Raw genomic sequence first — 23,802 nt, 5'->3', positions numbered from 1 at the left:
GGTTGTCAAAGGTAACATATTCAAATGGGTCAAAATTTAAAAGGTACAAAATTATATACAGAGAATAAACACTGTCATGTCTGTGTTCCCCTGCCATCCGTTCTAATGGGCTAACCTAGTATTATAAAAAGTTTCTATATTCTCCCATAGATAGTCTATGTATATACAAGCAAATGTGAACACACATATGTGTTTAAGCATATAGCTTGTCTATTTTCCTTTAACAACTTACTTTGGAGATGGTGTTGTATCGGTACATATAAGGCTTTTTAGTAATTTTTTTCTGGTTGCGTACTATTCCGTTCTAGGAAAAAAAATATATATATATATAAAATTTTGCCAGTGCCACATGAATGGCTATTTAAGTGGTTTCCAATCTTTTGCTAAGTATTCCTATAAGGTATCCCTATACGTACATCATTTTGCCTATGGACAGGTACTTCTTTAGCATAAACTCTCTAGAAGTTTAATTTCTTGGTTAAAACTATATGTTATAATTCTTTTAAGGAACATAATTTTTTCATTTTTGAATTGTGATAAAAAATTCAAAAGGAATAAACGAATGCATTTTGAAAAATATGTCTTTCTCATACCCTCTTTGCCACATTCTTCCTTTCCTCAGAAGCAAATAGGCCTCCAGCTTCTTATATATCCTTTCAGAGATTTTACACACACAGAAGCACAGGCACATACATACTCTGTATGGGCAAGAATGTGTCTATAGGAGAATTTGATTTGTTTAGTCAGATTAGTATTTAATTATGTACTGTAGTCCACCAGGAACAGAAGGCTCTTGCAAAAATGGCTGAAAGGATTCAGTGTAACCATTTAAGTTAGGAACATGCTCTTTTATTGCCTCATACACCATCATCATTTAAAGTGATAATTCCACTAATTTTCTCTATGCACATCTGTTCTGTGTAGAGGGAAAGGAGGCTATAAAGAGCCCTGCACTGTCCTCAGCCAAAAATTGTCTGATGAGATCCAGTCTGGAGTTCGCTCTGTATGCCTGGTAAAGAGCAGTTACTCTGTAATCCTATCCTCCTCGTCAAGGGCTTCTCTCTCATGTTGGATCCCCTGCTCCTCTAGCCCGCGTAATCCTCTTTTTCTTAGTGTTCTCTCTCACTCTCTTCTCTCTCTCTCTCTCTCTCTTCCCCCCACCCCCCCCACACACACACAACCACACATTCTCTCTCCCTCACAATATATCTTCCAATAGTCAGAGAGCAAGATTGTCTAGGAGGTAAATTTTTTGAGATCTTGCATTTTTGAAAAGTCTTTATATTCTTCCCTCCCATTGGTTGACAATAGAGTTTTAGGTGGGAAATACTTCCCCCCCCAGAAATTTGTAGGCATTGTTCCGGTCTTACTGCTAAGAAATAATATGGCATTGTGATTTCTGACCCCATTTTTTCCTCTCTGGAAACCTTTGTGATCTTCTCTTTGACACCGGTATTTAAAAATTTTCTAATGATATGCCTTGAGTGATTTTATTTTCATCTATTATATTGAGCACTGGCTGGATAGGCCTTTCAATCTGGAAATGAATGTTATATAGTTGTGGATAATTTTCCTGAATTATTTCACTAATTATTATTATTTCACTAATGATTTCCTCTTGAATGCTCTTTTTACCCTTTTGCTCTTTTTCAAGTACATGTATATGTATGTGTATGTCTATGCATATGTATATATATATATATATACACACACGCAAGTATATGCAAGTGTATATATATTTGAATTTGTGATGCTTTTAAAGAAAATTTCTCAACTTTATTTCCCAACTGATATATATATATATATATATATATATATATATATATATATATATTTTTTTTAAGTAAGCTCTACACCCTGGGGCTCGAACTCATGATCCCGAGATTAAGAGTTAAATGCTCCACTGACTGAGCCAGCCAGGTACCCCCTAACTGACATTCTTATGCACTTTAAATTTTTGGTTTATTTTTATGGTGTCTATATATATATATATATATATATATATATATATATATAATAAAATTTACCATTTTAGCCAATTTTTGTGTAGTTAAGTGACATTAATTAGATTAACATTATTGTGCAACCATCAGCACCATCCATCTCCACAACTTCTTCATGTTCTAAAATGGTATCTCTCTGCCCATTAAATAATAACTCCCCATTCCTCCCTTCCCCAAGCCTCCTGGCAACCACCATTCTATTTTCTGTCTTTATGATGTGGGTAAATATAAGTACCTCATTTAAGGAGAATCATACAATATTTGTCCATTTGTTTCTGGCTTATTTCACATGATATAATGTCTTTGGTCTCATCCTTGTTACAGTGTATATCAGAATTTTGTTCCTTTTTTTTTTTTTTTTTTTTTTCTGCCCTCTTTTGTTTTTTTTTTTTTTTTTTGTTCCTTTTTAAAGCCGAATAATATTCCATTGTATGTCTATACCACATTTTGTTTATCCATTCATCTGTCAGTGAATGCTTAAGGTGTTTTTATTTTTTGACTATTGTAAATGATGCTATTAACATTGGTGTATCATATTTTTTATTTGTACTGTTATGTATATTTTTCAGGAGTTTTCTGAATGTTCCACTTATATTTTGTTCTTTTTTTTAAGGCTATGAAATCTTAATTCTCTAAAGATATGAATGTTAGTGTATGTGTATAGTATATTCATATTACATATATATATAAATTTATATCTCCCTGCATGTTACTCATTTCTTCTAAATTGCATTTATTTGCTAGCTTATTTTATTATCTTTTCCAGGTTAGAGTGTTTTGTTTTTTTTTTCAGATGTCTTTTAATTTTGATTTTCTACTCTTGACTAAGAATGAAAGTCTAGGGATGCTCGAGTGGCTCAGTGGTTGAGCATCTGCCTACCACTCGAGGCGCAATCCTGAATTCAGAGATCAAGTCCCACGTCGGGCTCCCTGCATGAAGCCTGCTTCTCCCTCTGCCTGTGTCTCTGCCTCTCTCTCTGTGTCTCTCATGAATAAATAAAATCTTTAAAAAAAAAAAAAGAATGAGAGTCTGAAAACCGATACAGAGCTCTGAATGCATGTATGTATATGGGACTTCCTGACCTTGAGCTTTACTGTAAAGTAAAGGTAGTCTGGGAAGGCTGTGTGTTGGGCATCGTTATTAGCAGTATTTTTAAGTCTTTCTGGTTGGGATGGACAGGTTACCCGAGAAAAGTCCATCTATCTCCTTCATAGAGGGTTGAGATCTGGCTGCCAGTGTCCTGGGAGGAACTGACTGTGGAAAGGGTTTTAGGGGATGTTTTCGATAGAATATTCCAATCTTCAACTGTGCCTGGCCTCTCTGAGTCCAAAATAGAACCATGGACTTACCCAAGATTGGGAGAGTCAGTCTCCTACTGGTGTGGAGTTGAGAATCTAAAGAGATAATTGCTTCTCCATTGATTTTTACCCTGTCCTTCAGTACTGACCTTGCCTCTTTCACTTTGAGTTCCACAATTATCTGGTGCTACCATTTCTTAACCTTCTGAGGATTCTGTTGTGTTAATGGGAATTCCCAGCTTCTCCCATGACAGCTTAGTTTTTATTGTTAGGTCTGTTAAATCAGTCAGATTTCATCCACCTATTTTCTAATTTTCAAAAGCATGTCGCTGTTATCTCATTTCTTCCTCCCCATCTTTTTGTGTCTTTAAAAAAATGCCTTTCAAATAGCTTTCACAGGATTTCCTGAAGTGGTAACTCTTATGATGTATGTGTTCAGTTCTTTAACCCTGGACTAACATGGCATATTTAATGCTTGTCTGGAAAAGAGAAGTATCTCCTTGATTCACCAAACTTCCAAATGATTTAGAGATGTAAAATTTAGTGTTGTGCCAAGGGCAACTGGGCAGGTCAGTTGGTTGAGCAACTGACTCTTGGTTTCAGGTCAAGTCATGATTGCAGGGTCCTGGGATCGAGTGGCCTTGGGCTCCATGCTGGGCTTGGAATCTGCTTGTTTATCCATTCATCTGTCAGTGAATGCTTAAGGTGTTTTTATTTTTTGACTATTGTAAATAATGCTGCTATAAACATTGGTGTATCATATTTTTTGTATTGTTATGTATATTTCTCTGCCCCTCTCCTGATCTCCCTCTCTGAAAAAAAAAGAAATTAATTTTATGCTATTAACTTAATACTGTCTTATTGAAAATTCTCACATTTCCTCATTTCAAGGTAATAGTTAGAAGTGGGCTTATTTCTCCACAACTAAGGCATTAATATTTGGTCCTAAATTACATGAAGTGTCCATTCTGAAAAAGCAGTTGATATGTCAGCAAATGAATCTATTTATTTTAAGATATAACTTGCCTATAGACACTCTATTAGAAGGAATAATCATTTAGAAAATTGTATTTACTTATGATGGATTTAACATTATAAATAAGTTGTGTTATTTGGTCCCCATTTATCAAAAAAAATGGGCTCTACTTGGTGCTCTTTTTGAAGAAGTTTCATACATTTTCTTTGAGGTCATGGCAATTGGTCAAATTAATGTTGCAACAATTGAAATGAATCTGCAAGGAAAAAAACCTTAAAAATAAAAATGGCACCTGTTTATTACCCAGATATATCTGTTCCCTCTGCTTCGTTTTAGTCATAGCTATTTAATTTCCTGAAGCAAAAAACAAACAGATTTTTCACTAATGTCAGTACTGCAGAGCTAGCATAGGACAGAAGAGCCAGCTGTACTCGATTTCGTCTTATGCATCATCAACAAAATTGGCAGCTAAGTTCTGATTTCAGAGCCTTTACGGTTAATGATGATGTACAAGCTGTGCTTGATTTTCAGATACAAGACTGATCTTTGCTGACAGAAAAATCTATTTTTGATTTGTAAATTGAGCAAATTTGATGCAAAATTATTGATGTAGGATAAACGGAGATCATGAAGATATCATTTTTAGACTCACATTTCTATCCCTAAAACCACTTCAGTTTATTATTATTATAATCATCATCATCCTTATAATTATTAGCATTACGATGATGGTAACTAAGTATTTAACTGAAATTGCAGGGAAGTTTTGTGAATGAGTCATATATCGACAAGTCTTATACTAACTTAAGAATGTGACTGCAAAAAAAAAAAAAAGAATGTGACTGCAGTGAAAGGAGCAACAGAGCTAATTAGCAATCAATTCTTTTTTTTTTAATAAATTTTTATTTATTATTTACGATCGTCACAGAGAGAGAGAGAGGCAGAGACATAGGCAGAGGGAGAAGCAGGCTCCATGCACCGGGAGCCCGACGTGGGACTCGATCCCGGGTCTCCAGGATCACGCCCTGGGCCAAAGACAGGCGCCAAACCGCTGCGCCACCCAGGGATCCCTAGCAATCAATTCTATTAGCATCCGACGAGTTCGGGTATAAGGCTATTTCACAACCATATTTTGCAAGTGATCATGAGTAAAATCTTCTGACATTATGTAAAGAATGCTGAGCAAATAGGTGTGAAAGAAGGAAAAAAATGCTTCCTTGATTATGAGCACTTTGACAATAGAAATTATATTTCCATCATTGCTTAAACCAGCTACTGTAATTTTTTGAGTTCATACAAATCATTTTATCATACTTGCCAATGGTGTAGCATTGAATTTTTTTTCCATTGAATTTTTTTTTAAGATTTTATTTATTTATTCATGAGAGTCACAGGCAGAGGGAGAAGCAGGCTCCCTGCAGGGAGCCCGATGTGGGACTCGATCCCAGGACTCTAGGATCACGCCCTGGGCCAAAGGCAGGCGCTGAACCCCTGAGCCACCCAGGGATCCCCTGGTTTTTTAAATTTAAAGATTTTATTTTACCGTTGAATTTTTTTGAGAGGCAGCAGTAATGGCTCCATGTAAAATCATGTACCTATAACATCTTATCTTTGATGTTCTTTTTGTCTTGGTCGCATTTAGGAGCCCTGACCACACATACCCCATTCTTTCATGCTGTTTCCTGGAGGTAGTACTTCCTAGCTGTTGTGCTGCTTTGCCCCTTTCTTATTCCATATCTATCACTCCTTAGCTTTATCACAACTTACCTGTCTTTTGCCCCATCTGCTAAAGATTTTGCAAGGATACGTGTGTTAAGAGGTTGAAAATGTTTATTTTTTAGGTGTGTTATCCTTCTAGGAGTATAGATTTGCATTTTAAGAGGGACTCTTGAAGACCTATTGCCAGAAGTTGAAATGTCACATTTTTCTGTCTGTCAAGAGTGGCAAAAATCCATATCCTACAATAACTGGCTTTTATTTATTGATTTTACCCAGCTTAAAATGTGTGTTGCTGAAGCATAATGAGATGGAGATTAAGATCAAGGGCTTTGAAGTCAAATGGATCTAATTTTGAAACTCAACTCTGCCACTAACTAGCTGTTAGTCACATTTTACTTAGCATTAAGGTGTGATACTATACCCACTTCCTAGGGGTGTTGTGAGCAGTAAATGGATTAACACATGTGAAATGATTACTATAATGTTGAATAATAGTAGGGGTTCAGTAATTGTAAACTGCAGTTATTACTTATGTAATTGATATTATATAATTCAAATATTCTTTCTAAATTATTGATTTTTCTTCATCTCTAATATAGAGTATGTATCTATATGTAGATGTCTCTCTATATAATCCTATATAAGGGATATATACATATATATAAATATATATTTGTAAATTAACAGGGATATGTAAGGCATCAAGCCTTGTTCAACTTTGTTTCCCCAAAATGTTGCATAGAATAATTGCTACATAAATATTAAATTTTATTCAAACCATGCAATATCTTTGATTACAATATAAATTTACTATAAGGCAGAAATGGTTCAAATAAAGAAACAGGATTAGTTTTCACACTTACATATTTTAATTGAATCAAATAGTTTTTTCTGTTTATCTTTAGTAAGATCAAATAACGCTTTCTCTTAAAAGACAGGCCCATCCCTTCTGTCATCAGTATAACAGAAACCTCACAAGTATAAGCAATAAACCAGTATCCGAGGGCCTCATTTACTATCAAGAGGCACATTAGATACTTTCAGATTACTAGCAAAATATACCAAATTACACTCCAGAGGTCTTAAAAAGAGTTAATATCTCCCTATGAAGTGCCCTGGTTTGTTATCAAGGAATAATTTAAACATTTAGGGAACCTTTTAAATAATATCAACAAAACAGCAGCAGCATCAATGATGTTTGGTCCAATTCTGTAGCATATAATTAGGGCTGGGAGTTAAAAAAAAATCCTTTAGAAATGGAAGTGAAAACCTTGTTCAAGAATCAGTAAAAGTGAGCATCCAAGAGGCCATCTCCAGGTATAGAGTTTACTTAACATCTGCAGTGAATTCAACCCAGGGATTGAGTGCAAGAGACTGTCATAATGAGTGACTAGTGAGTGACTAAATGAGTCTGATGGAAAATACCAGGCCCTCAACTAGATAATTTGATGTCTAACAAAATCTAAAAGACTGATTGTTTGAAAGCTATTGAACCATTTTTAAATATTGAAGAAACTAAACCTCTTAGTGGCTGAGTTTTGGGATATAGATATGAGTGGAGTAAGAAAACCTTGCCCCTTCCCATATTTACCCACTCTTGCATCTTCTTTCTTTCAAAATAGTCAGTGCGTTTCTACCTATGTGAAGCCTTGTCTTGTCCTTTCCCTTGAGCTGCAGTCAAGTCGCCAGAGTTAACAACACTGAGCATCCTGGGGAAGGGGTACTCCTAAATCTTCCACTTGAGGTGAGAGCCATTTACCATCCTGTGTTACACTGGGGCCATTTAAAAGCAGATGCACTCAGCAAAACTAATGCTTCTTACCCCACCACAGCAATTCCATGTCAGGGTCTTCCCACATTTCTCACTGCAACGTGTGGGAGCTGAGGAGAAAACAGATACTTGGTAGCCTCACATCTTTCATCTTAAACTGGCTGTTCTCCTCTTAGAAGATATCAAACATCTATTTTGACCCACATTTCTGCTTCTTACCTAGCTCATAATCAGGAGCCCAAGCTCACTTTGTTACCTGCTCCTTTTATTATCCATGGGCAAAATCCAGGCCATTGACTGTTTTTGTAAATAAAGTTTTATTGGAACACAAACATGTTTTTTTTACATGTTCTCTATGGCTGTTCTCACGCTAAAAATGCCATAGTTGAATAGGCCATCTGGTCTGCAAAGCTTAAAATATTTACTATCTGGCCTTTGTTGTTTTCTTTTTTTTTAAATGATTTCATTTCATTTCACTTCATTTCATTTCATTTCATTTCATTTCATTTCATTTCATTTCATTTCATTTCATTTCATTGTAAGTATACTCCTTAATCTCCATCCCTGCTTTACTAACCTCCGCCCCTCCATATACACACACACTCCTTTCCTCTGATAACCTCATTTTGTTCTCTATAGTTAAGAGTCTGTTTCTTGGTTTGCCTCTCTCTTCTTTTCCTTTGCTCATTCGTTTTGTTTCTTCAATTCCACAAATGAGTGAAATCATATGGTATTTGTCTTTCTCTGAGTGACTCATTTTACTTAGCATTATACTGTCCAGCGCTATCCATGTTGTTGCAAGTGACAAACTTTCATTGTTTTTTATGGCTGACTAATAGTCCATTATGTATATGTATCATATTTTCTTTATCCATTCATTTGTCGATGGACACTTGGCCTGGTTCCATTGTTTGGCTATTGTAAATACTACTGCAATAAACATAGAGGTGTGTTGCATGCATCCCTTGAATCAGTGTTTTTGTTTTTGGGAAATACCCAGTAGTGCAATTACTGGATTGTGGGGTAGTTCTATTTTTCACTTTTTGAGGGTCTTCCATGTTGTCTTCCACAGTGGCTGTACCAATTTGTGTTCCCGCCAGCAGTGCACAAGCGTCCATTTTCTTCATATCCTCACCACTGCCTGTTGTTCCTTGTGTTGTTGATTGTAGCTATTCTGACAGGTGTGAGGTGATATCTCATTGTAGGTTTGATTTACATTCCCTTGATGATGAGTGATGTGGAGCACCTTATCATGTGTGTGTTGGCCATCTGGATGTCTTCTTTGGAGAAATGTCTGTTCACATTTTCTGCCTATTTTAATTAGATTATTTGGGGGTTTTTTTGGCTATTGAGTTGTATCAGTTCTTTATATATTTTGAATGCTAACCCTCTATCAGATAAGTCATTTTCAAGTATCTTCTTCCATTCAGTAGTTTGCCTTTTAGTTTCGTTGATTGTTTCCTTTGCTGTGCAGAAACTTCTTATTTTGGAGCATTTTTTAGAAAAAGTTTGCTGATGTCTATCGTATACATTCATTCTCATACTACTGTGTATGTCCACTTATCTAACCTGCTCCTTCACTTCTATTGCCACCTCAAGCCCTTCCACTCTGACACCCGGAGCTAACAGTTCATCATTAGCGAACTTGTCTACATCTTCAACTTCATTTCTGAATGTTGCCTTTGCTTTCTTACTGTTAGTAAAACCCAGATGTGCCCTGTTAAAATCATCCCTAAGACTATAGTCAGTGTAAGCTGTTTTCTTTTACACCCTCTGTAACTACAGGGCTGATCTTGGGAGGGTTGTTTTGCTTTCCAGTGACACTTCGAAATCTATTCTCTTCCCTTATCCTTCCAAATGCCCAGATTTTTGAAGTATATGTCATCAGACTTGGTCACTACTACCCCTCCTCGTTGTTGTCATCCGGAGAACTTAGTTGCCTTCTTATTTGATACCTTTAGCACATGGATTATTGTCTTTTTATTATTCTACCATTATTCTCACAGACTTCCTTTTTACTGACTTCAAAACCACGTGGATGATACAGCTAATATCTTAGACTCTCAGTTTCTGGATGTCTCCACCCTTTATTATCATTCCCTTCTCTCTGCTGCCCTCTCTCACCTGCCCAAGCCTCAACCCTGGTTACACCCGATAGTCCCTGTGCACCAAAACAACTGAATACTGATGAAGACACAAGAACTATGCTGGCTACTGTCACTTTAAGTGCTGGCTATATATCTCAAATGAGTAGTTGTATTAGGTGAGATTTTCCAGAGAAACAGATCAATAGGACAAGATCAATTGATTGATTGATTGATTGATTGATAGGTTTATTATAAGGAGTTGGCTCATGTAATTATGACAGTCTGAGATCTGGCCAGCAAAGGAGAGACCCAGAGAGTATGGTGTTTCATCCCATGCCCGGAGGCCTGAGAACCAGAAAAGCCAATGATATCAGTTCCAGTCTGAGTCTGAAGCAAGAAGACTGAAGTCTCAACTCCAAGATAGACAGATCGAGTGAATTCTCCCTTCCTTATCTTTTTTGTTCTATTTAGGCCTTCAGTGGATTAGATGAGGCCCACCCACATTGGGGAGGGCAATCTGCTTTAATCAGTCTACCTACTCAAATATTAATCTCATCAAGAAATACTCTCACTGGCCCATTCAGAATACTGTTTAACCAAATTATCTGGGTACCTCATGACCCAGTCAAGCTGACATATAAAATTAACCATTGCAGCAGTCAAGAGCTATCTTATTTCTTCCATAGGACTGTTGCGTTCCCATTTTCCAAAGTGACCATTTCACATCTTGTCTTTTTAAATTTCCTAACTGCTTTTCCTCTCCATGCTCTCAGCTTATAACATCACTTCATTAATCATTAAGAAAATGGAAGCAATCCAACAATTCCCTCACCTTTTCAACCTAAAACTGTCTGCCTACCTCACTCTATATCTATTCTCTACCTGCCTTGTTTTATTGGAGAACAAGTGTCTCTGCTGCTATCACTGGCTTGCCCTTGCAGTTGTGCTCGGATCCCCATTCCCCTTACCTTTTCAAAGGCTTGATTTCTCAATTATATCTTCATCTTTTCCTGAATCTTTTACTCTTTATTCAGTTACTCCCACTATCATAAACCACCTCTAGGACTCTAGGAACTCCTTTTTTCTTTTCTTTTCTTTTCCTTTCTTTTCTTTTCTTTCTTTCCTTTTTTTTTTTTTTTTTACAGAGAGGGGAAGAGGAAAGGGGAGGGCAGAGGGAAAGAGAGAAAATCTTAAGCAGGCTCTGTGCCCAGCATGGAGCCCAATGTAGGGCTCCATCTCACAACCCTGAGATCATTACCTGAACCAAAATCAAGAGTTGGACGCTTAACTGACTGAGCCATCCAAGCAACCCTAGTAACTCCTTTTTAAAGTACACACACACACACCACACACACACACACACACACCTCCACCACCACCAGTACCACCACTATTAACAAGGATAACAATAACAATAGCAGCAAAAGAACCTCACTTCACCTTACCTCCTCTTTCAGTGGTCTCTTGATCTCTGGTAGAGTTTTTTTCAGAGAGGTCTTCCCTGTCCACCCATTTAAAAGTAGTCACACGTATCCTATCATTCTACTTGAAGTCTCTATATTGCATGTATCACTCCCTTTTATGTATTATGTTGATGGTTTTTGTTTACTGTTTTTCTTCTCTCAATAATACATAAGCTCTGTGAAAGCAGTTCTTTTTTTGCCTCCATATTTTCAGCATAGAAGACAGACATAGGAGGGTCCTCCATAATGATTTTTTGAGTGACTGAATGAATGAACTATTTCCTACTACTACACCTAAGATTCTCAAGGGCAAGGACTTGGTCTTACATGTCTTTGTAATTGGTTTCATAAACACTTGTTGAATGGGTGAAAGAATCATTGATATAAATGAGCAATAACCTAAAGAAAAGTTATTAATATGATGTTCTACTTGTAAGATTTGCATTGGCATTTTTACTTTAAAAAAATCGGAATGATTTCTTTTAGGGTTATACTAATTCCTTTTAAACTACTGCTAATTTGTGTGACTTATCCATATGCATCTAAATTAATTTTTCTAACTTTAACTAAGGCTTATAAATAAATAAGTATACATATATGTATGTAGATGGATGGCTATATATACACCTACCCACACATATATAAAACATATGTTAGTCCTGTTCTAAGAATCTGCCAAACTTTCTTGGTAAGACTTGCCAATTGCAATCATGTGACAGGATGACAGTTCTCTTCTCTGGGAGAAGTCCAGACTTCCAGTGTCTGGGACAGAAATAATATAGACCAAGAAACATATATAGCTGATGATGGATGATTTTGGCTCCCATAATGTGAGATTTGGTCTTATTGGGAGACTGAAAATCATTAGACCAGAAATCATTTTTTATTTCTACACAGCTAAAATTTTTCCTTTTTGTATTTCTGTATGCAGGCATACTGCAAAGACAATTTCTGGTCAATATGGGTTTATACTAAACTTTACCACTCAATGATCACATGAGATCTTTTTGCCAGTATAGCTTGCCTTATTTTTATCAGCATAGTAAATATGTATCCAAATATACCCAATTACAGATGCTTTCCTGTTGTCAATAATGTAGGACGGCTTGAGTAAAGATGTTTTCACTCTTAGGCAGAATTGATTCAGAGGAGATGACTGGGACACTTCAGTGATCGCATTTATGCACACAGAGGAGGTAATAGTAAAGAATGCTTTCAGCTACAGGCAACAAAAGAATCAACTAGCGGTGGTTTCAACAAATTTGGGTTCAGTGGCTTAATGACAATAAGGCTACCATCTCTGCAGTTCTACTGGCCTTCCCCTCAAAAATCAAATGTTGACTATAATGCAGATGTGTCTGGTACACTTGTCCTAGCTAAAAAGTGTTTAAATGCCGGAAACAGGATGTGGTATGTGCATGTGAGTTTCTCCTTTTATACTAATCACAGAGAGAAAGCCATTCAACGGACTCCTCTTTATATCTTATTGGCTACAAATTGGTCCCCTGACAGTGCTTAGACCAACTGCTAGAGCCACTTTTCCTGAGAACTAGGGACCATTATGTCATTTCTGAACAAATTTGGGGTTTGATTTGAAGGAATAAAAATAGGAATGGCTTTTTCATGGGTAAAGAATAGTGTCTTCCACAGAGGGCTACCAAGACCATTCATGCTTAAGAAGGGAATTATGCTTATGTTGAATCTTGAATTCAAGTAGAAGTTGGCCAGGTAAATAAAGTTTGGAAAGGCTGAAAAGGATGAGAAAGCAGCTTATGAAATTGTATGGAAAAAGAACTGCAAATAATTAGATATAGCTGGGCATTCTGTGCACATACAATAATGAGAGGAGAGACTGCAGAGTTTGGCAGGAATCGTGCCATGAAGGCAGTGTGGAAGCAAGGAAGCAAGTTCTCACATCTTTAGGCATTCATTCTGAGGTTGCTAAAGTAGCAAATAAATACCTATCTGGGCTTTCCCTCCATATGTGACAAAGAAAACCCAGACGTTATGGAAGACACTGTTATCTCCCTATTTTGAAGAAGAAAAGTGAGAGCAGTCATTACTTAGGATATCTTTTTGCTCTCTCTCTCTCTCTCTCTGCCTAGCTAAGTCTGGCTTGGAGATTTTTCAGCTGTTTGCCAAACCAGATTGTACTCAATGGTTAGGGAGCCCCAGAGGATTTTACTGCTATATTTCCTCTACTAAAATCTTTGGGGAAAAAAATAGCTGAATGCTTGGAGTAAAACTCAAACTGCCGTTTTGATCATTGTGTATTAGACCGAGGGATCAGAATCTTGTTGGGTAATAACAGACCATATAATCTGATCTTCTCATAGTGGGAAAGTTAACAGAGTGAGGGATAAATGCCAGAAGTGTCAATAGCAGAGACAAGGTGCCAAGGAGGGAGAAGTGCTGAGAGAGAGCTAGAGAGAGAAAAAGAGAAAGGGAAAGTGAGCAATAGCTGACTTCTGGCAATTAACATAGTAAGTCTTTGGCTTTTTGTTGTGTTTTTTAAAAAAATTTTAAAGTTTTTATTTTAATTCCAGTGCAGTTAACATAGAGTGTTATATTAATTCTAGGTATACAATATAGTGATTCAACAATTTCATACATTGCTGGGTGCTTATCTTGACAAGTATATTCTTTAATCTCCATCACCGATTCCATCCATCCCCCACCCCCCTCCCCTCTGGTAACCATCAGTTTCTTCTCTGTAGTTAAGAGTCTGTTTAACACAAGAAGCCTTTGATCTTGGAAACTGGGTTAAAAAGAAAAAAGAAGAACATAGAAAGTGTCAACTATTGAATAGTTCTGTAGTGACCTGGATCATATTATCATCATCATTATCATCAGACCATGGGAATTATTGCGTCTGTTTTCAAAATGCAACGGAATTCTGTTGCCCCAAGTAATACAATATATTCAGATAAAATTATTGATGAAGTTTGCAATCATACATTATTTTGAATTGAGTTGAATTACTCTCTACCTTCCAGGGTAAGTATCTAATATGTGCAGTCTTCAGGAATAGTCATGCCAATGTTTCCTTTCTGTAAGCTTGTGGTTAATGGCTCATAGAGAAGCCTTTTGTTCTTTCCTGGGTAGCTCTGAATGAGAAAACAAGAGTCAAATGGAACTAAGTAGTCACAGAGGAAACAAGAAAAAGAGAAAACCTGTTTAACCATTAGAAACTGAGGGCCAGAAGAGACATGATTCATGGGTGTGCCAGGCTGGGGAATATGGCCTGAAGTTCAATAGAAGCAGCCTGGAAACAGGAAAGAAAATTCTGGGGAAAGTAGGGAGCAGGGCAGTAGGCAGCTGTTCCATTTGAAGCATATCTTATATCTACTAGAATGATAGTTCTCCGTGGTGGTCACACTTCAGAATTACCTGAAGTACTTTTGAAAGTCCATTTCCAGACCCTACTCAAGTCCTGCTGAAGCAGAATATGATGTATGCAGCTGACCCAGCAACCACCTATGGAGCTTTCACCTGTCCACAGTGAAAATATCCATATGATAATGGTAACAGTATTGTCTTGAAAGGGGCTATCTTTAGTTCTCAGACCATTGCCATCTTAATTTTTTGCTGGCATATACTTCCTTTTATGAAATTGTTGTGTAAAAACATGGTACTTCTTAAAAATGTTCTTAGAAAAATGAAAATTAGCAAAAACTATTACTCGGTTTTGACCTTGGGTAATTTACCAACATCACTAGTTTCCTGACTTTAAAATCAGAGTGATAAAATGTAACAGCATAGTTTTGTGTAGATCAAATAGGAGAACTATAGAATATGCTTGGCATATAAACACTGAAATTTTTCCTATCATATCAGGTGAGATACTAAGTGTCTCTTAGGTTTGCAAAATTTGACTCCCTCTGCTTAAACAATAAAGCTGACTTACTGTTCCAGGTAAGTGAAAAGTCACAGATCTTTTAGATCTTGTGGTCGGCATCAGGTTTAAACAGGACTTTGGTTTTACTTTCCTGTGGTTCTAACCCCCATTTTGGTTATGCCTCAGGGCCAGCTTCTCAAGGTGGCTGCCAGGATCCCCACAGTGAGAGAAAATGCTATTCCAGAAACCAGGAACACAATTCCAGTCCTAAGGCGATTGGACCACCCCTGAGCCATGACTGTGGCCGGGGAATGCCCTGCATTGACCAGCTCAGCTCTGGGTTATTCTGTTTCTGAACCAGTGCTTGTGCTAAGGGAAATGGCATCATCCTCATCAACTTGACACACCAGGACCAGTCCCTGAGGCTGGAGGTGCTGTAAATCCCATCAAAACCAGCTGCCACACAGTGGGCAGGAGAAGAATTAAAGTTGGAAGAAATCCTACAACCCCACTCATAGCCCTAGTCCCAGTAAACTTGCTGTTATTGGCTACCTGCATACAGCAGCCCCTTTCACATACTTCCTGCTTGCTGTACTTGGGTTAAAATGAAAGAAGCTGCCAGCACTGTCTTTAAGGAAAACGTTATTTACTTCACTTAATACTTAGAAGGACTAAAATGAAAAAAAAAAAAAAAAGAAGAAGAAGAAGAAGAAGTACTAAAATGTTGCCACTGAAGTTTGAAAATCAGAAGGAAAAAAACAGGTTCTTATCCTGCCAGAGAAGATAACCATCATTAAAATTTACTGTCTTACCTTTATATGTGGGCATATTATATGTTACATACAAAACTGTTTATGTTTATATGTTATTTTAAATTGAATTTTAAACTAATGTATGTATATGTTTCTAGATTATAAGAGAAATATTTAGTCAAGTTTTTAAAATGGGAAAATAGAGAAATATAAAAAAAACAAGGAAAGAGGGAAGGAAGGAAAAGGAACGAAGGAATCTCATTGAGATACCATCTCTATTTTTCGGCGTGCATCAAATATTTGTTTTATGTAGTCGAGGTAGAGCTATTTATACTTGTGTTTTAAGCATAATTAACAAAGAAATGCTCATTTGTCTTAGATGACAGATAATATTTACCACTGGATGGTTTATTAGCCTTTCCCAATTAAAAAAAAAGACTCAGGTAATCAATATGAGTTTTAAAGATGTGGAAACTCATAACTCAAGCCTCCTAGCAGTAAAAATGACCAGCACTGCTATATGCAGTTCTATTTTATGGAAAGGAGAAAAGGGGTTTATGTATGAGCATTCTCTCAATGGGGGTCACAACTTAGTAAATAGTTCAGCCATTTTTAAATTTTAATTCTTTTAATCAAAGTAATATCTACATACAATTTTAAAAAACAAATACAGACACAGAAGTTTTCTGCTCCACCTCTCCTGTGGAACCCACCCCTCCCAGCTCATCTCCCCACCAATAACTACTTTCAGTTCTTTTAACTGTGTCTCATAGACTCTAGTCTTGTTTCTTGATGCTTTTAGTGCTGTTTATAGTTACTGGTTTTAGACATTACTTATTACCTTGCAGCTCTAACAGATGAGGATTTAGCACTCTCCCACAACCCTCACCCTCCAAATATTATTATATCACACTTTTTGGTTAAGTCAACATAAATTGTTTATATTGCCCTGTCCATATAAATATTGTTTATAGATGAATACGTAATTTATTATGCTACATTTTTTTTCTATAACTTCAGTTGCCTAGGTTATTTATTTTTTTATTTTGTAAAAGATTTTATTTATTTATTTGAAAGACAGAGAGAGCGAACAACCAGGGGGAACAGCAGAGGCAGAAGGAGGGGGAGAAGCAGACTCCCCACTGAGCAGGGAGCCCAACATAGGGCTTGATCCCAGGACCCTGGGATCATGGCTTGAGCCAAAGGTAGACGCTTAACCGACTGAACCACCCAGGTGCCCCTCTTAGGTTATTTATAATCTGGTTTTGTTGTTGTTGTTGTACTTGTTTCACTTTCTGTACCCCTAGCATTATCTACCTCCCCAAAATCTTAATATTAATTTTTAAAAATTAAACTATCACACTGAAGTAAAAAACATATCATTAGAGGCCGAAATATCAAGTTCTCCTTGCTTGCTTGTTTTTTCGTGCTATCTCCTCAACCCCATTCCTCCTGCTCTAATAATAGATGGACTGTTTTCTAGGTACTGTGCATACCAAGCAATTCCCCTGGCCACCCTATTTTCTGAATCTAAGATTTTTTTCTCTTTCCATGCCTCCATTTTTTGTAGAGCAGATTACACACTGGGGGGCTCTTTTCTGAGAACTTGCTTGTCTGATGAATCTTAATTTACTCATATTCAGTTGATAGTTTGGATATGGTAAGTAATTCAAGGCTAAGCATTTTCTCATGGGATAATTCCCCCCTCTTCTGGCATCTTGGGTTTGCACTTACCCTTCCTTAAATGTGACTCTGCTTTCTCTCTGGAAGTACTTACCCTAATATAGGTGTTCCGAAATCTTACGATTCCATACTTTGATGTCTGTCTCTTTTCATTCAATGTACCAATAACTCATTGGGAACATGTTTACCAGTAACAGGATAATTTTTTATATTATTTCTTTAATATTTCTTCATCAATTTGTGTGTACTCTAGCTCTCTCTATCTTATTCTCTGTCTGGAATTCTTACTGTCCCGATTGTGGACCTCCTGAGTTGCATGTTCAATTTTCTTATTTTCCCTTTCCTGTGACTAGTCTTTTGCCTTTTGCCCTACTTTTTAAGATTGCTATATAATTAACATACAGCATTATATTGATTTCAGGTATACAACATAGTGATTCAGGAACTCTGTACATTACTCAGTGCTCATCAGGATCAGTGTACTCTCAGTCCCCATCACATATTTCACCCATCACCCCAACTAACTCCCTTCTTGTAACTAGCAGATTTTCTCTAGAGTTACGAGTCTGTTTTTTGGTCTCCTTTTTTCTTTGTTTTGTTTCTTAAATTCTGTATGTGAGTGAAATCATATGGTATTTGTCTTTCTCTGACTTATTTAGCTTAGCAAGATACCCTCTAGATCTATCCATGGTTTTGAACATGGCAAGCTTTCATTCTTTTCTATGGCTGAGTAGTAGTCCATTGCCCTTTGATACTATTTTTTTCTGAATGATTTCTCCAACTTTATATTCTAAAAATTCTGTTAGCTTTACAATGGTCTGCTGACATGTTTTCAAATTTCTATGAACTTTTATTCTTTTCCTTCTCTACTTCGTTTTCTTCAATAATGTACTTTTCTTGATTTATGGATGCATTATATCTCTTAGCTTCCTGATTACATTAATAACAGGTCTTAGGGGGAAAAAACACAGTGTTTCAGCCCTCCACATTTCTATTTCTTCTTTTTTTTTAATTTTTATTTATTTATGATAGTCACAGAGAGAGAGAGAGAGAGAGAGGCAGAGACACAGGCAGAAGGAGAAGCAGGCTCCATGCACCGGAAGCCCGATGTGGGATTCGATCCCGGGTCTCCAGGATCGCGCCCTGGGCCAAAGGCAGGCGCCAAACCGCTGCGCCACCCAAGGATCCCTCTATTTCTTCTATATTACATTTTATCTTTTAAAAAATATTTCTATTTTACATTTTGGAGATTGCAGTCACATTCTAGGGATTGTTGGTTGGTTGTCATTAGAAGCTCTACTTGGTAATTGGAGGCTCTGTGTATGTGTATGTGAGAGGGATGATTGTTAACTTGAGACTTTTTTACTGTAGGATGAAAGGAGAAAGACCTAGTTGTACAAATCTCAGTATTTGTTGGCCTTTTATTTTGGCCAGGTCCTTTGTATTTTTCTACTATTGCTGTAAAAAATTAGGGGTTCCTGGGTGGCTCAGTCATTAACATCTGCCTTGGGCTCAGGTCATGATCCCGGGGTCTTGGAATCAAGCCCTGCATTGAGTCCCACATTGGGCCCCTTGCTGGGCTCCTGGCTCAGTGGGGAGCTTATTTCTCCCTGCCTCTCCCCCACCCCCTCACTCTCTCCCTCAAATAAATAAATACAATCTTTTAAAAAACAAACAAATAAATAAATAATTGCCACAAACTCAGCTACCCTGGATTAAACCAGCACCGGTTTATGTCATAGTTCTGTAGTTCAGAAGCCCCAAATAGGTCTCACTGAGCTAAAATAAAGGTGTGAGCAGGTCTGGGTTTCTTTCCAGAGGGTCCTTTGCTCTTGGCCTTCCATTTTCAAAACCAGCAGTGCCTGGCCATCTCATCACTGTGACTCTGCCTCTCCTGCCTCTCTTGCATTTAAAACAGCCTATGATGATTACTTGGATCACTAAGACCATCTAGGACAATCTTCTTATGTTAAGGTCAACTGATTAGTCACCTTAATTCCATCTGCAACCTTAATTCCCCCTAGGTATGTATGTATCCTCATGTTTGGGGGATTAGGGCATGGACATCGTTAGGAGGTCACTAGTCTGCCTATAGCACATTCCAGTTTCCTATTTGATGATCTCTTCTGGGAGCAGAGGAAGGAACAGGGCTGAGGTGTTTTGATATTTCACACATTCTCCTTGTTTTCTGCAAGGACTCCCTTCCCCTTCTCCGATGTACATTGTTTCCTGGTGTGTGGGTTCTCTATCTGGAAATGAATCTCTGACTCTTGCCAAAGATAGAAATCCATCCAGAAGTATAAAACCTGCCTGGGAGGATGACAGTTCCCTAGATGGCAGGGAAGGGAGTGGTGGTGGACTGTGTGGGTAGTTGTGTGGCTTTGTTCTATAGGATACGAGGATGTGGGAGGCTAACAGCTGGGAGGTTTTTTTTTTTTTTTTTTCATTCCCTCAGGCTTTCAAATCATCTTTCCATTTTCAATTCTAGCCACCACTCTGACCTTCTTAGATACCTGGTATATTCCTGAACCTTTTAGGATTCATCTATTTGCTTTCCTTCTTCCAAATTTATTGACCTCTCTTCAAAAATTTCTTCTCACATTATTTTGCCTTCCATGGGCTTATATCTTATTTCATTCCTTTATTTTTATTTTAGTGAGATTTTTAGAAGGATCACAGATAAACAAATGGAATCATTAACCAGAAGTTATTTATCATTTTTAAACAAGTGGTAAAACTAGAGAACAACAGATATTATTTAAGTTGTCACTAAACTTGGAAAGGGGTTCTGCATAATTTGAGAGGTGCAGATTCATACATAAATATCTGTATTTGGCTAACTGGAAAAGAAGGAAAAAGAAAACAGGAAAGAACAGAATAGGGAAACATTGCAGATTAAGATTATTCCAAAACTGCAGAATTCATTTGATATAACATTTTCAACTGGATTAATGAGAAGAGTCCAGATGTTGTAAGAAAAACTGTGCAATTTCTTTTATCTCTACTTCTGCATTTTTGAAACCTTAATTTTGAATTATCTCTGAGTTCTTGAGATTATAACTCCAAGACATGGTATTTTCTGAGATGAGGCATATCTAAGAATCCTCTTCTTTGCCCTCACGCCTAAAAGGTAGCTTGTACAAGTATAAACATTTCTAGATACTTTTTTCTTTAAATCCCTTTTGAAAAAAAATAAAGAAATAAAAAAAATAAATCCCTTTCGATGTTTCCCCGTTGTGTAGGGAAGGTGGTTTTATCCAGGCATTTATTGAAGCTGACCTTTTGTTCCTTTCCATGGAGCCTGCATATATGCTTCTGAGACTTTTTTTCTTGAAATCCTAAATGTAAACAAATTTGGGTTATATGTTATTCATAGTCTAAGAATAACAAACAGTGAAAGTTACTTTAACATACATATTGGTGCATTTCTGAGATTAGACTAAAATATGGAATAATGTTATAATCAAGGGTTCTTTGTATCAAATACAAATTGTCCTGCTTAATGATCTGTCCTAATTAAAAGCTATCTTAATTTTTAAATGAGATTCTCTATGGATTCACAAGTGGGATTGTAAATTAAAGGCTGATTAAAAGCTGAATCACTTAATTATCTGGAACTTTCTTACCTTAAAATTGTTTTAAGTCTATATAACTAATTTACCCTCCTTACTTCAGAATGTCAAATCTATAAAGGCTACCCTGTTTGTAGATGCTGACATACATGTGGAGTTTTAGATTTTATTACAGAGAGTGGACATTGTTAAAACCCTACTTGGCCATTTCATAGGTTAAAACAAAAACAAAAACATTTCACCTGATATAATTGTTTTCAATTTTTACCTTTTTTTTCCCCCTTTGGATAAGTCCTGTATTCAAATCACAAGTTCTATTTTGTTTCTTCCTCACCTTGTTTTTTCAGGGTGTTATTTTTATGAGCTATATAGTCCTTTTTTTTTTTTTAAAGATTTGTTTATTTATTCATGAGAGACACAGAGAGAGGCAGAGACACAGGCAGAGGGAGAAGGAGGCTCCATGCAGGGAACCCAATGTGGAACTTGATCCCAGGTCTCCAGGATCACGCCCTGGGCCAAAGGCAGATGCACAACCACTGAGCCACCCAGGCGTCCTGGAGCTATATAGTTCTTGAAGGTAGGGCCAAATGTCATTCATTTTTACATTCACAGGGCCAGGCCCCAGAATGACCTTGAAAGACTGAATGTGGATGAACTGTGGGTTGTGTGCACTGATAGCAGAGTATACATTTAAGCTGGGAGTCGCAGTGGCTTTCCTCCTGTCACTGAGTATTCCTCTGGCCTCCTAGAGCAGGGAGTCTGACCTCTCTTAGTTGTGCCTTAGTTGTGAACTTCTTATCTAGAGGCATGGATTGTAATCGAGCATGCACAGACTATTTGCTTTTGAGAGGCCCATAGCTCATGTCACCATGGTACTGCAAACAGCATATTTGACAACATCTTGAGAGTTTGAGGTCATGGCTAAGATACCTCTTGTGAAGCTGTAGTACAGCTGAATCACAACTCAATATAATGCAAGTGCTGGAAGAGATGAGAAAGAAATGCAAGTGCTGAAACCTGGATGGTGAGATTTACCTGGATGGCAGGGTTGGAGAACAACATAAGACAGCAAACAATGAATTGCTAAATTCTCTGCACAGAGCATAACAGATGCCTGTTATGAGAGTCTTCATCAATACTGAGGCACTAGAGTTTTAAGGACATCACTATTCTCTTCATATTCATATATAATGGATAAATATATGTATGTGTGTGTGTGTATATATATATGGAGTGAAGTGTACTATATTTTATCGCCATTGAATATTTAAATCTGCTTAATCTCCATTTTCCAATGGAGAATTTTTTCATCATGGCCTCTGACAATTCCTTTAATGAACAAGTGAAGTCCCATAAATAGCTTGAGTATTTCAACAACCATCAACTAAACTTGCAAGCAGAAACTTATATGCAATGTCTAGGTCATTGACTTTATCTAACCAAAACAATGTAAATGAAGAATCAGTCATCTTAAATTACATTCTAAATATTTGTTTCAGCTTCTGGCCTTGCCCCAAGCCTGTGAGAGATCTGGTTAGTGTTTCTGAACCACCTTCCTACTTGGGTGGGAGCAAGCAGCCCTCGTGCCCTCTCAAATTGCTCCTCAGCAGACATTCCCAGCCTTTTCTGTACCCTTGTCATGGAGGAGTTCCACGACTGTGATGGCTCAGATTAATTTAAATCATTTAGAAAAGTTTTTGTTTACATCCTAACCCCATGATGAAATATATCTCAAAACTGAATCTAATCACAAATAACAACCACAGAAGAATCTTTAAATACTTCCTACTATAGTATTATTTCTTTATGATACAAGGAAATTAAAGGCAAAATGTAAAAATCTTCAAGGTAATAAATAAAACAAAGTAAAAATTCAAAATAGTAAGTAAAAACTAAGGAATCTCTCTCAAATTCTTCCCAGAATTATCCTATTTATGTATGCTGGGGCCCTCATGTGTATAGCTTCCAAACTCTATGGCATCTGTATTCCTGGTAGCTGATCTATAAATTTTATTCAATCAAATGCATTTATATATAAATAGCTAACATGTATTACTTCTATGTGACAGGCATAGTTCTAAGTGCTTTGCATATATTTACTACACATTCTCCATTTAGCTTTTGTTATTCCTATTTTAAAATTGAGGTGCAAAATGGATAGTAACTTTCTTGAGGTTGTACAGGTAGAATGTAGAGCTAAGATCCAGTCCCAGGCAATCTGATTCCAGCATCAAAGTGCTTAATCTCACACAATAATACCTCTTTAAAACTCTTAATTTGGTACACATATTTATTCAATCCTAGAATTTTAAATACATTTTCCTCAGTGGAAGGGGAAAGCAAAGGAGAGCTGTTCAAAAATGTTAGGATCAAATGTTATACTATGTTCATTTTTTAAAAAATATTTTGCTTCTCTCACAAGTACAAAAAAAAAATGTGTCTTCATCCAGATACATTAAAGTGGGTGATCGAGAAATGGACTTGAACTCAGAATCTTTGATGATTATAGATAAAATAACTTGGGAGAACCTAATCTAAACAAATTGATTTGAGATAAACACAAAGCTCAAATTAATGGTACAACCTAGAAATGCTCTCTGAAAGGCTAAATCTTTGGAATTTTATGCAATGTGGAAGAG

Source organism: Canis lupus, chromosome 34 (assembly GCF_048164855.1).
Source record: "Canis lupus baileyi chromosome 34, mCanLup2.hap1, whole genome shotgun sequence".
Classification (NCBI taxonomy): Eukaryota; Metazoa; Chordata; class Mammalia; order Carnivora; family Canidae; genus Canis; species Canis lupus.
Note: the sequence above shows the minus strand (reverse complement) of the source record.